This window comes from Callospermophilus lateralis, chromosome 17 (genome assembly GCF_048772815.1).
Source record: "Callospermophilus lateralis isolate mCalLat2 chromosome 17, mCalLat2.hap1, whole genome shotgun sequence".
Taxonomy (NCBI): Eukaryota; Metazoa; Chordata; class Mammalia; order Rodentia; family Sciuridae; genus Callospermophilus; species Callospermophilus lateralis.
The window spans coordinates 61,387,776-61,406,783 of NC_135321.1; positions in this window are offsets into that span (position 1 = coordinate 61,387,776).

Here is a 19,008-nt window from a genome sequence, read left to right on the forward strand (position 1 = left end):
ATAATAAAAGGAAAAAAATAAAAATAAAATAAAATGAACATTTTTTTATTTATAAGTTGATTATCTCAGGTATTTGTTATTGTAATGAAAAGCTAACACAGGGACTGTGTGGGTAACTGGTTCTACCAATCTTTATTTTCCCTTGACATATTTCCTTTGATGGTGATTTTCAAACTGTTATAGCCCCAGTATCCCTGGCATCTTTTGAGGGTATGAGGTGGACATGGGTGATATAACCTTTCAACTGATTCAGCTAGAGAAATTCCATATGTGTTTCCTTTCATATTTTTTTTTTAGCTTTGATGAGTTCCATGCTAAAGACAACCAGACACAATGAGTGTATAGTGCTACCAAGAATCAAAGATTTGTATTTGTATAGAGAACGATTTTCAATTCTTCAATTCTTCCCAGTATATGATTTCATTTAGGAATTAGATGAGAGTTTAAACATGGAGGCAAGGGGAGTAAAACGACTCTGGGATCTTTCCCAAATTTATGACTCTGTGGGCCAGTAGTGGCTTCATATTGAATTGCTTTTCATCCGAACCAACTATTTTTAATTCTATATACAAGCCGTCAGATGGAAAGTCAGTGAACTCATTCTTCAAAGGAGCCAGGCAGAGGGCGGGTCTCCACACATTCAGGCAGTGCTCATCAGCTGCTTCCAGGAAACAGCTTATTACTTTTCTTTTTGCCAGTGAGCTATTGCTTAAGCACCAATTACTATCTAATTATATTTGTGCACTAAAGGCATGAGGGATTAGTAGATGAGGCATACATCAGTGCAGTTCACTTGTGTGAGTTCTGTTGTCTGTGGGCAACACCATTTCAGTTTCTGGAATCAGTATGGAGATTTATTCATTATTAGAATGTACTTTTTAAAAAATCAATCAACTCTCAAGTGCACCATATCATCATGGGGAGGAGATTCCCTTTCAAGTAAAAAATAATGTTGGCTGGGGCTGCTGCGTAGGTGAGCGGCAGCTCCAGGGTGGGCCTGCGGGCCTCTCTCCTGAGCCCACCACCCGTGTGGAGCCTGGCAGTCCCTTCGGCCTCCACCACTTCAGCTTCAGGCTGAGTCCACCGCAGCTTCTGTACGGGGAAGCCGGGATCCCCTGACTGGGCCCTCACCTGCCCTCCTCGCCAGCCTCTGAGCCCCATTTCCTGCTTTTTTTAGTTTTCTTGGGGAGGAATGAGTGGATCTGGATGAATTGTCCCAGGGGTCCTCGATGAAGCCGACCAAGAGGCCATGCTCCTTTTAGAGGGTACCCGAGGGTCCCTGGTGGGGAAGGGGTTGCCTTGCATGGTCAAAGGACTTTCTGAGCTTGCAGGGACTATGACCTGAACTGTGTGGATGAGACAGGTCTGAAGCCCAACAGCCAGCTCACCTGAACCACCCTCTTCCCGGCCAGCCTGGCCTCTGAAGAAACCTCCCTCAGAGCATTGGAAAGGTTGATGACAGAATTGTTCCATGACTGTACAACCAATAAAGAAAAACACGAGATAGAGGAGCTTCTTGACAACTTTGCCCAGCAAATAGGAGCCGGGAGATTCTGCCTCTATTTTCTCTCCAGCACCAGGAATGACTATGTAATGATGTATAGTTTAATGGTTTTTGAGAATAAAAATAAATGTGGCTGATCAATAAAATGTGGCTTTGGGGTCCCATCTTAGGATAAGATGGAAATCCATGGCTTTCTGCCCAAACTCCTTTTGGTTCACCATAAAAGCCTTACCTTACTTAATAAGGAAAGTTATTGTTGACACAGGACATCAGGATTGGCCCATATTCTACCATGACTTTTTTTTTAACCAACAATTTACACTTGATCCAGTCCCCTGTGACAGCCCACCTTGGGTTGGTCATGTTGAAGACAATTTTGGAAGAGCTAGCTTGTCCCTGCGAGGGTCTCAGTGTTGCTCTAAAGGAGCAGTTGGGGAAGCTGCTAGAGCAAGTGCAGAAGGTGCTTCGGCTGCTGACAGTTATCTGTCTGGGACAAACACAGTGTTACTGTTGCCACTCCACCACCATCCCTGACCTCAGGAGAAAGTGGTGACTTACTGAGTAACCTGTTGTTAAGTCCTTGCTCAGGTTTTACTACTTGACTTTTTCCAAGTGAACATCTTGCAATGTAAATGTATAAAATTGTTGTTATTGTGAGTCTTGCACAAATGAGAAGTGTCCATCAAAAGATAGGAGAGATATTAATGTGGGTTCAAGTTAATGAGGTGCACATCTATTTTGCTTTGTTATGGTTCCCTGGAATGGAGCCTAATATTACCTACGCTCATTTTCTTAAACTACTTTAAAAGATGACTTCATCACAGTGATCAGAGGCAGTGATCATTATTTATTCTCTTTGCAGATGATGTCATTTATGTATCTTACAACTTGCAGTAACATGATGTTACTGTTATATAAAGACAAGGGAAATTGGAAACATATTATGAACAATAATGTTGACTGTTCAGAAACATCTAAGCTGATAAACTGTATTGAATTAGAAAATATTTATAACTTGCCTGACAGTAAAAGTTGTTAATATCTTAATTGGTTTTCCTTGGACCATCTGTTATTATTAAGCTATTCCGAATTAAGCTATTTCCTTTTTCTCAGAGTAACAAAATATAAAGGCAACTGCCTAACATTTTATGTTTTTTAGATTGGACAGTTTTAATTGTTCTAAAGTTTATAAAATTGATACATAAGATCATTTTGGTTTGGTTCATTGTAAGCAAGCTTTGTGTGACATTTGTTTAATATAAATACAGAAACTCATGGTATGGTACATTTTTTTTTCATGATTATGACTTAAAGATAACTTTCTATATGAACACAAAGGTTTTAGTATTCACACAATTTCATATCCTTTCTAGCTTTGGTTAACAAAGTCTGTCTTGTCTTCATATGTTAATAAAATGTAGCTGCTTGTACCAGCCATCAAAAAATGTTGGAATTCAATATACAAATGTGAATATTTTAAATATACACATATATGTTGCAATATAAAAGACACATCTACTACTTAAAATTCATTTTATCTACCTAATCTACCAAAAGTTATACATGTTATTATTGAATACTGTATTCAGTATTACTTGCGAATTCTTTAGTCATGAAATTATGGGGATTTAAATAGAATATGTAAAATAATCAGTAGTAATGACAATAACAATAATAGATGCTTTTATGAGAACATATACTCAGCACAAAAAAAGCCATGAATCAGGAGTGGATATGGTATCCACTTTGCAGACAAGGAAAGGGAAACAGAGAGTGTTTTTTCATTTTAAATACATGCAGCTCATATAATATTATATTAGGGATCTCACTGTAGGAATCATTATTAGGTCATGTTAAAATTACTTTTTTGTGCTTTTAAAAATTCATCTCAGGCTGGGGGTGTAGCTCAATGGTATAGCCCTTGCCTAGCATATATGAGAACCTGGGTTCAATTCCCAAGCACCACAAAAAAGAAAAAGAAAAAGAAAAAAAACTCATCTCAAGGCATTTGTTTTATGAGTAATTCATCTCTTTAGAAAGAAGTAATGGTAAGATTCAGGGACACTATGGAGAAGGTTTACAATATTTTTTTAATTTCCTATGACAACCTGTCTCTAACTTACTAAACCACTACTTGGACAACTGAGACTTGGCAAATGCAATTTTTGCAAAATTCTATTCGGTTAGCTAATACATTGTAATTACTACTACTATTGATGTTAATTAAGCTATGGATAATGCTCTAAAATTACTTTTTGTAATAAATTTTCCCCAAAGAAATGAAAATCTGTACAAGGAATTTTGTGTCAATACAGGATTTGTTTAAGTGTTCTTTATTCTAATTTTTAAGAATTGAAATTTCTGACATGTTAAGATACAAAAAATACAATGGCATATGATTAAATTTATATGTAATATCCAGATTAGGTAAATCTATGGAGATAGAAAAGTTAGTGGTAGATAGAAGCTGGTGGAAGGGGAGAATAGGGAATGAATACTTGGTAAGTATGGAGTTTACCTTAACAATTAGGTAAACTTTATCTCAATAAAAATATAGTTTCACAAATATTAGGGAAAAGAGTAGATAAGCTCCTCTCTTAAGGAACATAGCATTATTACAAATTCATATTTCCTAAATTACTAATAATTAATCTCAGCCCTGAAAACTAGAGGAAGCACATCTCTTAAACTGAGCAATGAGAGAAGAAGAACCAGAACATATCTTGAGTCTTTATATTTTAATTAACAAATTTAATACTCATGGTGTGTGTGTGTGTGTGTGTGTGTGTGTGTGCGCGCGCACACTCTGGTGATCATATGTGTGTATATGTATGTGTGTGTGTGTGTATCCATCTATATCTACTTATCCATAAATGCTGTGGATTGATGCTGGAAGTGAAAAGTTGTATTGGGTCTTACTCAGGGCCCTCAGGGTCTTTCCTTCACCTCATGAACAATCACAGGGCACTAATCAGGAGACTGACTAACTTAGCACACTTTTGAGAAGACCAACCTGGCTGCATGTGGAGAGTGCATGGCAGGAGTCAAGGGTATATGCTGGTGTCTCTGCTGAGGGCAAGAACAGGTCAGTTGAATTTGGAAGACGTGGGGGCAGAGACTTCATGGCTAGATTTGAAGTTGCCTTAGGAAAGAATCAGAAAGACTGGATATTGGGAAACAAAGATGTCAGGCACACTGCTGTCTGCCTTGTACAGCTGGTAAGATAATAATATCCTCACCCAAAGGACCGGTGTGGAGTCATGGGGTCCATGTCACACATGGTGGTCTGTGGTGTATTTGATGATTCCTGACGAGGTAGACAAGCAATCCACACTTCCAAGCTGAGGCTGGGGATGCAATGCTCATTCTCTTCAAAGGTGTTAACAGAAGTCATTGGCATAGAGAAGATAGATTATTAGATTTTAAGGTGAAATCTAGATCCATTTCTAGTTGATGATTGGGGCCAGATCTTTTTTTTTTCCTTATATACTATCTATTTATTTTATTTTATTTTTTTATCTTTCATACATTTGATTCAAGTGAGTTATGAACTTCCATTTTTACCCCAAATACAAATTGCAGAATCATATCAGTTACACATTCACAATGTTTACATAATGCCATATTAGTGACTGTTGTATTCTGCTGACTTTCCTAACCCCTACTATCCCCCCTCCCTCCCCTCCCATCTTCCCTCTCTACCTCATCTATTGTTGTTCAGTTCTCTCCCTTCCCCCCCTTTCCCCTCACAACCTCTTATATGTGATTTCGTATAATGATGAGGGTTTCCTTCCATTTCCATGCAATTTCCCTTCTCTCTCCCTTTCCCTCCCACCACTCATCTCAGTTTAATGTTAATCTTTTCCTCATGCTCTTCCCCCCTGCTCAGTTCTTAGTTGCTCTCCTTAAATCAAAGAAGACATTTGGCATTTACTTTTTAAGGATTGGCTACCTTCACTTAGCATAATCTGATCTAATGCCATCCATTTCCCTGCAAATTCCATGATTTTGTCATTTTTTAGTGCTGAGTAATAATCCATTGTGTATAGATGCCACATTTTTTTAATCCATTCATCTATTGAAGGGCATCTAGGTGGTTCCACAGTCTAGCTATTGTGAATTGTGCTGCTATGATCATTGATGTGACAGTATCCCTATAGTATGCTCTTTTAAGGTCCTCAGGGAATAGTCCGAGGAGGGCGATAGCTGGGTCAAATGCTGGTTCCATTCCCAGCTTTTCCAGGAATCTCCATACTGCTTTCCATATTGGCCGCACCAATTTGCAGTTCCACCAGCAATGTACAAGTGTACCCTTTTCCCCACATCCTCACCAGCACTTATTGTTGTTTGACTTCCTAATGGCTGCCAATCTTACTGGAGTGAGATGGTATCTTAGGGTGGTTTTGATTTGCATTTCTCTGACTGCTAGAGATGGTGAGCATTTTTTCATGTACTTATTGATTGATTGTATGTCCTCCTCTGAGAAGTGCCTGTTCTGGGGCCAGATCTTGAAGCATTGGTGAATTTAAAGTTGTAGGTCAATGTTAAAGCTAAAAGGGGAGAAATATTAACATTTAGGTTAAACACAAATTTACATTTAGTTTAAACACAAAGATCCAAATATTGTCCAAACAATCTGACCTTCTGGCACTTTCAAATTAGTTATATTTCTCACTTTCCTGAATCAGAGTGAATTTGTAGATAATTTCCTTTGTTTCTTCACATTAAAAGTAACACTGCATGAAGCCAACTTTTACTCCAGAGAAAACCTCTGATGGGTTCAAAGCCACGATCCTTGCTTTACATCTCCTCAGGGCTTCCTGTCCTTGTATTGGGCTGGTTTGTGGCAACCTGACTAATTTTTAAAACTTTGTGTCAAGGTTGACTTCTGTGTATTTCAGTTCTGATGGGATATGATGTGAGCTTTCTTTTTTATTTTTCCTTTGTTTTCTGGTGCTGGGGATTGAACCCATGGGCAATGTATCACAGATTACATCTCCATCCTTTTTTCTTTTCTTTTTTTTTTATTTGAGACAGGGTCTCACTAAGTTGCTAAGGTCTTACTACTTTGCTGAGGCTGGCCTCAAACTTGCAATCCTCCTCCCTCAGCTTTTCAAGTTCTGGGATTACAGACGTGAACCACTGTGGCCTTCTGGGCTGTATGAGCTTTCAAAAAGCTTTCTCTTTTTTTCTCTACAACTATCAAACAAACATATTTGTTGGCTAATTTCCTAGAATTTTTTCAAACCTTGCAATGCTATGTGTATATTTTATTTTGTAAATGTGATATCAGGAACCACGTTCCTGCTTCAAGCATATATTCTCAAGCATACATTCCACCAATCATTATCAGATATATTACCACACTATTCTATTTGATCCTTTCTTTGTCATTTTTTTTTCTGCTGGACAGACAGATAACTGGAGTTGTTTGTTTACATTTTTGTCCCCAGCATATAACACAGTATAATAAATAATTTGAAAATGGGCTGAAATGTGAGGGAATGTGCAAGATACTATAAACATGAAAGTGATAGAGTTCTGTTTGGGTAAGGGTTATCATAGCAAGCCTCATTGCTACCCTTAGAATGGTATGCTTACAATGTTGGCTCTTGGCTGGCATCCAACAACTTAGATTTAAGGAAAATGCCCACAACTCTGATGATAATGATAGTGGCTTGCTCTACTTAAAGGATTACACAAAGTGGGTTTTGTTGAATGCCTGCTTTCCTTCTGAGAGTCTGGAAATGGAGTACATGCTAGACTGAGGATGTGTACATGACATGTGCCCCATTAAAAATCTTGAACTCGTAGGCTCAGATCAGATTCCCTGGTTGGCAACATTTCACAGTACTGGGGAGTTAAGCTTGCCTTGTGTGACTCCATTGGGAGAAGAATCTCAGGACCTTGTGCCATTTCTTGCAGACTGTACCAGTGTGTCTCTTCCTTGCTGCTTTTGCTTTGTAGCTCTTGCTGTAATAAATTATAGCTATGAATAAAACTATATACTAAGTCCTCTGAGTCCTCCTGATAAGTCATCAGATTGGGAGGTGATCTTAGGGACTCCCCATTCAAGGTCTAGACTTTAAAGATCAGGTCATTAGATCTTTCATCATCTCTTTTACCCTACCTCACCTTTATCACTTAGTTTAAATGACTGTAACTCAGTTTGCAATCATTTATTCTGGCAATAGGAGCAGAACCTAATAAGAGAAGACAAAAGAAGAAAGAGATGAGGCACAAAGCTGCACAAGCTGTAGTTCTTAGGGAGCTTACATTGAGTTCATATGCACTAACAACCTAGTTGCTAGTGTATATGAGGTGAGGCTGTGAAAAAGGTGAGGCTATGAAAAAGTTACAACCGAATTAAAGGAAAAGTGTGGAAACCAAGGGAGGGAGAGTTATCCCAACTTTAGTCATGGCAGGCGTGATCTAAATATAGCCCAAATAAATTGGATTCCTATCTGACATTTGCTTAGAAAATTCTATTTGACTGTGTATTGATTGGTTCATTTTCCCTGGAACAGAAAGAATAGACTTTCAAGGTGTGAGCATGACATATATCAGGTGAATCTGATGGTACCCTGACCCTGCACATACTTTAAGGGAACATCTGTATTCTTAAGGAGTCATGGGGAACACAAGCTGATACTGTAGCTGACCAATGTTTCCACCATACTTTGATGATTCTGCCTGGTTTATTGAATCAGTGAGCTGTCCTTCCCAGTCCATGTAGATGACCTGGGCTGAGGACTCCATCAAGGTGCAGAACTCAGGATCTCAGGATGAGAAACTCAGTGCAGGAATATGGGCAGCAGTTCTGGGCCCAGGGGTCACACCTGGAATCTGTCCAAGAGACCCAGGATACAAGATAGTTTGGAACCCACAATTAGACTCATGCATTAGCCCTGGCCATAGTGAATATGTAATTAGTTGGAGACTAAATTTTACCTACTTATAGACAGTTTGTGCCTCCCTCTTTTTCATACTGTAGTATAAATTCACACTGTAGTAGGGATCACTTGGGAGCTTCTAAAAGACCTGGTGTGCAACCTACACTGGACCAATTGAATTAGATTCTTTGCAGCAAATGAGGACCATTAAAAGTTCCCAAGTATTTCCAATACATACAACTAAGTCAAGAACAAGTGGTATTTAAGTTGGTGTATTCTAAAGAGGACACAAGTACCAAAGATTTGGGGGATTTTCTATAGAGGAGTTATACCAAACAGAACCAAGGCAATCACCTCAAGTTCAGGATGAGATGAAAGATTCTTTCCTTGGTGAGGACACAGGAGAAAAACAGCAGGCCCTCTGGAGAGATTTCTCATGAGGTGCTTGCCACAGGAACCTACAGTATGGTCTTGGTTGTATGGTAGTTTCTCCATACAGTGATTGCTGTGCTGGAATTTCCTCCTTGGAGCTCTTAAGACAAATGCCATATTTTTCTGTGTTACACTTTCATGGGCTCTAAGATCTCTACTGAAAAATATTGTTACCTGAAGATTACTTAAAGATTGACCTAATTTTTTTTAGTCTCTATGAAAATTCTACTGCTGTCTGACTATAGGGTCCAGCCATACAAAACTTCTGGTACCTTGAAAAATGTTAATTTCCTAAAAGAGTGGCATTTCTAAACTCACCGGCTTCATATTTTTTTCTCTGGGTTATCCAAGTTACCACTCTGGCAGGCCCTCCCAAGGCAGCACTGTGATCAGCACAGCAAACCACAAAACTGAATGTGAATATTGATAGAGATTTAATGTCTACAACTAAGTTTAAAGTGACAATCTGAGTATCAGTTTTGAGGTATCTGTGTCTGTAGGCTGAGAAAGAAAGCAGCATGTATGGAGGTTCTAGTCCAGACTGGGTAGAGGATCCATTAACCCTGGGCAAGGACAGAAGCCCAAAGTAAATTAAATTCCTGTGTAATAGCAATCACCCAAAGAACATATATGAGATATATAACTTTCTAATGTCTATAGGAATAAAAAATGGGGAATTAAATAATTCTTGAGCAATGAATAAATTTCAGGTAAAGTAATTTTATGCAAATATAATTGGTTATAAATTATATATTTGTGTGGGCACATGTAGTGCATATATGTGTATACAAAAGTATGCATATACTTATTTATAATTACTTAGCATGGTAAATTGAAAACATCATTGGCAGAAAGAGTAGCAGATTCTTAAGACAAATACACAAAGAGGAAGAAATTAATATCTTACTGAAGGGTAGACTCTTAGAATGAGAGAGATACAAATCTAAATGATGTTTACATAAAACTTATTCCAAATAATAATATAGAAACATTAAAAATGGAAAAATACTTCTATAAGGAAGATATATTTATGCACATATACTTACACATCTAACATCACTGTCAAGTAAATAAAGTTTCCAAATGGATGCATGACTGATAATCTTTAAAAAGATAATGGTAGATATATCATGTATTTTCATTCATGATTAAATTTATAAGTACAGCAATGACAATTGTACACAATTGGAACAAATATAAAAATTATCATGCATTATACAAATGGTCAAAAAAATATGGAAATAATGTTCAACATCCTTAGCAATCAGAAATACAAATGAAAGCTACTTTGAGATTTCATCTTACTCTAGTTGTAATGACAACCATCAAGAATACAAATAATAATAAATGCTGGTGAGGGTATGGGGGAAAAAACTCATGCATTGTGGGTGTACTGAAAATGAGTATAATCATTTTGGAAAGCTGTATGGAGATTCCTCAAAATATTTGGAATGGAAGCACCACATGATGCAGATATTTCACTCCTTGTTATTTATCCAAAAGAACTAAAATCAACATACCATAGTGATACAGGCATATCCATGTTTATAGCAATACAATTCACAAGAGCCAAATTATGGAACCAGCCCAGGTACCCATCAACATATGAATGGATAAAGAAAATGTGGTATATATACACAATAGAGTTTTACTGAGACATAAGGAAGAATGAAATTATGTCATTTGCTGGCAAACTGGTGGAACTGGAAAATATTATGCTAAGTGAAATGAGCCAGAGGCAGAAAACCAAGGGTGGAATGTTTTCTCACAAGTAAAAGACAGAGTGAAATAAGAGGAAAGAGACCAGGGGTGGGGGGTCCCATGAAAATAGATTGGAGATCAGAGAAGCAGAGGAAAGGGACTGAAAGAGGGAGGAGAGACTAGGAAAAGAGAGAAACTACGGGATGAAATTGATCAAATTATGTGATGTACATATATATGACTATACCACCAGTGATTTCCACCTTTATGTATATCTATAAGGCACTAATTAAAAAGCAACAAATAATTAGAAAAACAACCAGTAGAGTAGAGGAAGAGGAACAGGAAGAGGGAGGAAGAAAGGAAAGTAGAAGTAGTGGGGATTGAAATGGAGAAAATTGTATTCCATGCATATACGAACATATCAAAACAAATCCCACCAGTATGTATAACTATCGTACACTAATAAAATCATTAAAATTACCATACCTTAAATACACCAAGAAAAATATTGATGAGTTCTTTACAGGTCATAATTTCTGATTCTGATTGAGAAGTAGATAAAAATGAGAAAAAAATAGCTACAATTACAAAATGGAATTTGTTTTAAAGATGAAAAGAAAAATTAGAAGGAGTTGGGAAATTAATGAAAATGAATTACATATACAAAATTAGTTAGGTTGAAAATCCTATTGATAAATATGAACAATCAAAACCAGACAGGCCTGAATAATACTGCACTGTTTTTTTCCAATAATCAGTTAGCAATAATCATCAATAATATATATATATATATATATATATATATATATATATATATATATATATATAATAAAATATATATATATTTTAACTTTCAACAGTCCACATTTATTTAAATGGTTATCTACAAAGTTGTCTATCTTCTCATTATTTAAACATACCATAAATCTATGCTGTATTTAAAAAATTACTTTTACTTCTGCAGATCACAACATCACAACTAACTTCTAAAGCAATAGAATAAAAATTTTAACAATCAAAATATTACAAAACACTTAGGTACATGGGTCAACTTGAATTACATGGCACAAAGTTATAACAAAAAAATAAAAAAACAAATTAACTGAATAGACTGTTAATAACTCAGGTTATAAGGAAAAAGAGACATCAGGTTTAACATTCCCAGATTTGTAAAACCACTCTCACTGTGAAACTGTATCCTCACCTGGCTAATTTCAAAGTAGAAATTGAGAGAATACTTATCAGTCAAGAAACAAATTCTGAAAGGTTCTGACACCCTAAACGCCTCCCTGACAGCATGGAAATACTCCTTTTTCCAGGGCCTCAATTATCACTAGTGAACCGACACATACATGAAGTTAGTCTAACATTCTGATCTGTGATGTCTTTCTTTTTTAAGAGAGAGAGAGAGAGAGAGAGAGAGAGAGAGAGAGAGAGAGAGAGAATTTTAATATTTATTTTTTAGTTTTCAGCAGACACAACATATTTGTTTGTATGTGGTGCTGAGGGTCGAACCCGGGCTGCACACATCCCAGGCGAGCGCGGTACTGCTTAAGCCACACCCCCATTCCCTGTGATGTCTTTCTTATACAACAGAATTTTGTTTTTTTAAATTAGAGATTTGACCTAGGGGCACTCTACCCCTGAAATGCATTTCAAGAAATTTTGACTTTTTTTAATTGTGATAAATGGGCTTATAACGTTGCTCTCTAAATTATGGAGAATGGACTCAAATTTACTTTATTCCTACCTCACTTTTCCATATCACTGTGATTACAGGTGTGTGCCACCACTCCTGACTCTGCAACCACTTTTGATACCAAATGTGCAAACTTGCACAATAACAAATATTTCAACAACTAGTAGTACAATAATTAAATTCTGATATCATCTAGTATAGATCCCACAAGTTTGATGTTCACACCTATCAAATTTTACTAACTGAGGTGCCAGCTTTACATTTTATAGGTAATAAAAAATGAGAGACTAAGTGAGACATGCTAAATCCACTATCCTATTTACTTAAATATTTAGTTACCACCCCAAGCATTAGGCACTACATTATATCTTCCAATTAGCATATAGTGAGTTTTTTTAATTGGTTATTCGAAACATTACAAAATTCTTGACATCATATTTCATACATTTGATTCAAGTGGGTTATGAACTCCCATTTTTACCCCAAATACAGATTGCAGAATCACATCGATTACACATCCACATTTTTACATAATGCCATATTAGTAACTGTTGTATTCTGCTACCTTTCCTATTTTCTACTATCCCTCCTCCCCTCCCTCCCATCTTCTCTCTCTACCCCATCTGTTGTAATTTAATTCTTTCCCTTGTTTTTTTTTCCTTCCCCCTCACAACCTCTTATATGTAATTTTGTATAACAATGAGGGTCTCCTTTCATTTCCATGCAATTTCCCTTTTCTCTCCCTTTCCCTCCCACCTCATATCTCTGTTTAAAGTTGATCTTTTCCTCCTGCTCTTCCTCCCTGCTCTGTTCTTAGTTGCTCTCATTATATCAAAGAAGACATTTGGCATTTGTTTTTTAGGGATTGGCTAGCTTCACTTAGCATAATCTGCTCTAATGCCATCCATTTCCCTGAAAATTCCATGATCTTGACATTTTTTAGTGCTGTGTAATACTCCATTGTGTATAAATGCCACATTTTTTTTATCCATTTATCTATTGAAGGCCATCTGGATTGGTTCCACAGTCTAGCTATTGTGAATTGTGCTGCTATGAACATCAATGTGGAAGTATCCCTGTAGTACGCTCTTTTAAGGTCTTCCGGGAATAGTCCGAGAAGGGCAATAGCTGGGTCAAATGGTAGTTCCATTCCCAGCTTTCCCAGGAATCTCCATACTGCTTTCCATATTGGCCACACCAATTTGCAGTTCCACCAGCAATGTACAAGAGTACCCTTTTCCCCACATCCTCGCCAGCACTTGTTGTTTGACTTCATAATGGCTGCTAATCTTACTGGAGTGAGATGGTATCTTAGAGTGGTTTTGATTTGCATTTCTCTGACTGCTAGAGATGGTGAGCATTTTTTCATGTACTTGTTGATTGATTGTATGTCCTCCTCTGAAAAGTGTCTGTTCAGGTCCTTGGCCCATTTGTTGATTGGGTTATTTGTTATTTTATTGTTTAATTTTTTGAGTTCTTTGTTTACTCTGGATATTGGGACTCTATCTGAAGTGTGAGGGGTAAAAATTTGTTCCCAGGATGTAGGCTCCCTATTTACCTCCCTTATTGTTTCTCTTGCTGAGAAAAAAACTTTTTAGTTTGAGTAAGTCCCATTTATTGATTCTAGTTATTAACTCTTGTGCTATGGGTGTCCTATTAAGGAATTTGGAGCCCGACCCGACAATATGTAGATCAGAGCCAACTTTTTCTTCTATCAGGCGCAGAGTCTCTGATTTGATATCAAGCTCTTTGATCCATCTTGAGTTAACTTTTGTGCATGGCGAGAGAAAGGAATTCAGTTTCATTTTGTTGCATGTGGATTTCCATTTTTCCCAGCACCATTTGTTGAAGATGCTATCCTTCCTCCATTGCATGCTTTTAGCTCCTTTATCAAATATAAGAAAGTTGTAATTTTGTGGATTGGTCTCTGTGTCCTCTATTTTGTACCATTGGTCCACCTGCCTGTTTTGGTACCAGTACCATGCTGTTTTTGTTACTATTGCTCTGTAGTACAGTTTGAAATCTGGTATCGCTATACCTCCTGATTCATACTTCCTGCTTAGAATTGCTTTTGCTATTCTGGGTCTTTTGTTTTTCCATATGAATTTCATGATTGCTTTATCTATTTCTACAAGAAATGCCATTGGGATTTTGATTGGCATTGCATTAAACTATAGAGAACTTTGGGTAATGTTGCCATTTTAATCATCAATAATTTAAAAGAAGTAGAAGTGGTTAAGAAACTGGGACGCCCACTGTAGAGGTTCTCTGAGTTGAGATGAGTGATAGCAGAGGGAGCAGTCTCTAGCTCTATAATTTCCTTCTGTTTTTTTTTCCTTCTGAATTATTTTCTTTTAAATGCTGGAACTATATAAATTTTCCTCAATTTAGGATAGGAATGTATCAAAATAACACTTCATAAATTTAAAATATCATGTTGAAAACACATTTAATACACTTACTCTACAAAACATCACAGCTTAGCCTTGCTTATCTTTGATGTGCTTAAAACACATCAGCCTACAATTTAGTAAAATCTACTAACACAAATCTATTTCATAATAAGGTGCTGAATATTTCATGTAATTTAATAAATACTATGCTGAAAGGAAAAAAAACAGAGTGGTTATGTGGGTATACTTTAGGGCCAATTTAAAGTTGAAAAATGGTTAGTCAAACCATCTAAATAAAAAATCCTCTGTATTCTTCTCTGGCAAGTTAAAAGAGTAATGGACAAGACTCTGAGCTAGAGTGGGAGGGATAGAAAAGGAGAATCAGGGAGTAAACCTTGCTTTGGCTATAAAAAAGAGGATGGGCAGGGAGGTTACTCATGGAGTTTATTTATCCTGTGACAGGAGTCTGAACAAATTTTCATTACAAAAGTAATGAAATTTCTCACATTTAAAATATAAACTATGTTGAGACAGAAGAAAATTAATACAAACAAATCTGAGAAGGATGAACTTTGCAAAAATTGCACAAATATTTTGAAATTATAAAAAATTAAGATATTTCTTTGCTCCGTGAATGAAAAAAATCTGTGAATTTATGTGGAAACAGTTTGTTATATTTAGTGCTGACAGCCATTAGCCAAGTAGGTATGATAATTTCCTTGCCAGCATACCACATGTTGCTTAGAGGAAGGATTCGTGGAAATGGACTTGCCTTGGACATTTGCAGTGACATTGCATGTAAGGTGACCTTGCTCAAGGACGAGGGCAGATCCGGGTTTAGGGCGGATCAGGGTTTAGGGCTCTCCTTGGGTTTAGGGCGGTTCCAGGTTTAAGTTGTACCCTGCTGGGAATAGGGCATATCCTGCTGCCTCAGGCGTGCCTGCTCCTGGAGTTCCTGTTGAGTTCTCATGGGATTCAGAGAGGTTTTGGGATCCAGAACATGGAACTTGGCAGAGAACGTGGATTTCCCCAGAACGTGTTTGTAGAGGGCCAGTGTGAGTTCGGGAATAAAGAACTGCTGTTTGAATCTACAAAGCTGTGAATGGCTCGTGATTTTGTGCCCAGCCAGACTGCGGCAATTTAGCCCAAGATACAGATTTCTAACCCTCATTGTGAGGCTTTCTACTATCTTCTGAGCTATCATTTTTCAGAACAACCCAGTCCCAGTGTATGAGTACGAGCATCAAGATGTCATGAAACCAAAGGAACAGACACAGATTGATTCAGAATCACAGAATGCACTTTATTGAGGGACTTTCTGACAAAACTGTGGTTGTGGGTATCAGCAAATAGTAGCATTTCCACAATTTGGGTTGGAAGGAGAGGGATACATAAGGTTTGGGACAAAAGTGAATATCTTAGCGGAAATGTAGGTTAATCAGTCAGGCACATGCCTGGAGCAAGGGTCTGGTTATAAAGCTCTATGTATCACTCTCATGGTTTTGTCTATTTGTACTATGCTGGTAACCTATGCAGAAATAACTAAGTAGGGCTACCCTGGAGGAATCATGGCAGTTAGGACTCAAGATGACTGCAGTCGTGTCAAGCTGGGTTCATACATTCCACCTTGTGACTGGCTCTTACAATTTCATGTGCCCCTCTTTTGTGATATCACTTGAGCCTCTAAGAGGTTTTAGCATTATGTAAGTGGAATGCTGTAAGGCCATTTTTCCAGCTTATAAGCAGAGTTGATAGCAGGAGTAGAAGCACACGCACAAAATGAAACAGAGAATAATTATTGAAATGATAGTAATAACAAGTTTTTGTTTCCTAGGAGCTAAACATAATCAGACAAGACCTTAATTCAGGTTTTCACGTGTGATATGAGGTGCATGATATCGGGGCACCAAACACTGTTTGTCTTGTTAACAGCACAGGGTCTAGAGAAAACAGCAAGAACAGTAAAAAATTGCAAGTATGGATAAAAATAAATGTTGAATAAAAACTTGCATAGGTAAACCTGCCACCTAGCAAGATGGCACTGGTGGTATCATCTCTGTTACACATCATGGCAGCAGCAACTGGGGTTAATGTTGGCCAAAATGACAGGGTCCATGAGTGGTTACTAAAACTGAAAATGAAATGGCATTCTAGACCAGGAGGCCAACTTTAGTGCTCCAAGGTATTTTTAAAATTTTTTTAGTCCCACTCAGGGAATGAACTGTGACCACAGGTCCAGAGTCCATCAGAATCAACAGGGATCAAGTTAGGAAAACAAGTCTCTTGAGCCCCCATTGAATTGTTCCCTACCCTGAATTTAATGTGTACAGTGTATAAAATAGCAGCTCTGTCTGGGTAGCAACTCTTGCAATTAGCATCTGGATGCAAGACTTAGATTGCACAGCTTGGGGAAGAGGCCAGAGCTCCCAGGTGCTCATAAGGGGAAGACATGTCAGCCTTATGAGTGCTTAAATTTATTACCACTTCTCCAAAGACTCCAGTCCAGATGGCTGAGATGAGTTTGCCTAGTAGGGTCCATATGTATTACTTTAATTAGCCCTTCTCTCTCTCTCCACCAACCCTGCTTGCTGCCTGAGGGTTATATGACAGATGAAAATGCCATGATACATCATGTGCTTAGTGTCACAGGTGAATGAAGGGCCAAAACTCCAAGCCTTGGTTCTTGTATGCTGGCAAAAGAAAACTTGGAGCCAGACATGAAAAGCCAAGTAAGAGAATTTGATTATAAGTGAAAGTGAGGCTCAAACAGAGAACTAGTGGGTCATCCCTGAGAAGAGAATGACACAGGAAGCTTAATGATACTCCCAAATTTATATGTTGGCAGGAGAACTGGGATCCACTTTGTGCACTCTTCACCAGTCAGATGTTCAACTCCTCCTTTACTTTGGGTGGGGGAATTTTTGATCCCAGTTGGTCCTTTCTGGAACTGCCCTGGGTAACCATCTCCTTCAAGGGGGCTGCATCTACAAGTCAATTCTATGTTAATGTGGGTCCTGGGGTTAATGACCTGGCAAACTTTATCTTAGTACACCTGCTTTACTAATGAAATTTCCCTTCTAAAATACATGGAGAAATCTATGACCATTAACCCCAACCCTCAATGATCCTAGTAGAACCTGTTGGGAGTTAGTCCCATTGATTTTTCCTTCTTTACACCTTTCTGACTGGCTCTTACCTGTTTATTCTCAGGTTATTTTTCTACAAGTTACTTGCTTATTCATTAAAGGAAATTGCAAAAAGTCCTGTGACTATGCTACGTTATTGGTTTGTATTCCATACTCATTACTAACTACTACCTAACTCTTAGGGCTACTCCTGAACAGCAGTCAACACCGTCAACCCAGTGTGGATATCCAGATATTACATTAGCTTCTCAAAACTTTGCTAATGGTAGTTTGATTAACTCTTACTGATAAATCTTGAAAATGTCAGTCGCACTCCCCAAGGCATATTTATATTCTTTATTGTTTGTCAAAGTGTCAATATGATCAGTATACCAGTTCCACACTGATCGAAAAGCTCACTGTTTCCGTCCCTGTCTATACATGGGTGAAAAGATGATCTGGAGGTGGGAGTACACCTGCCATTATTATCATAGTCACCTCTTCAGCTACCTTCCATCCTATTTTAGCACTTGGATGTACACTTTCTATGTACCACAGGATCAGGCCCACTGCCTGCATTGGGGCCAGCATGCACACCTTAATCACAACATCTGCCTCCATATTCCAGGAGTAGATATCTTAACATGAGTAGGTTCATGATATGTAGTCAATTGCATAACTTTCATGTTGCTCTTTCCAAATTTGTTGCCCAATTATAGCTCCCCAGAGAGTCTTTATTAGTATACAACACTGTTCCACTTCCCTTCATCAATCTACAATGTAAGGACTCAGTATACTGCCTCATTGGTCCACACAAATAAATTATCTATTTTAAATATGTACAGCATGCACAGTTTATTGTATGTCAATTGTACCTAAATGAGCCTGTTAAAGTTAAATAAATAATGACGATAATCTACAGAATGAGAGAAAACACTTGCAATTTATATTTGATAAAGGATAGCTACAATTAAATATCAAAGAAATCTTAAAATGAATAAAAAACTTGAACAAACATTTTTCCAGAAAAGATATAAAAATTCCAATAAGCACAAGAAAACATCACTAGTCATTAGGGAAAAACAAATCAAAACCATAGGGTAGTACCAGTTTAACTAACATTACAATGGCCATTGTAAACTATGTGGAAAATCAATGATTATGGGAATGTGGAAACATGGAATCCTGGTGTTTTCTGGTGAAAATGCAAATTTTGCAACTATCCTCGAAAACAATATGGCAGTTTCTAAAATGTTAA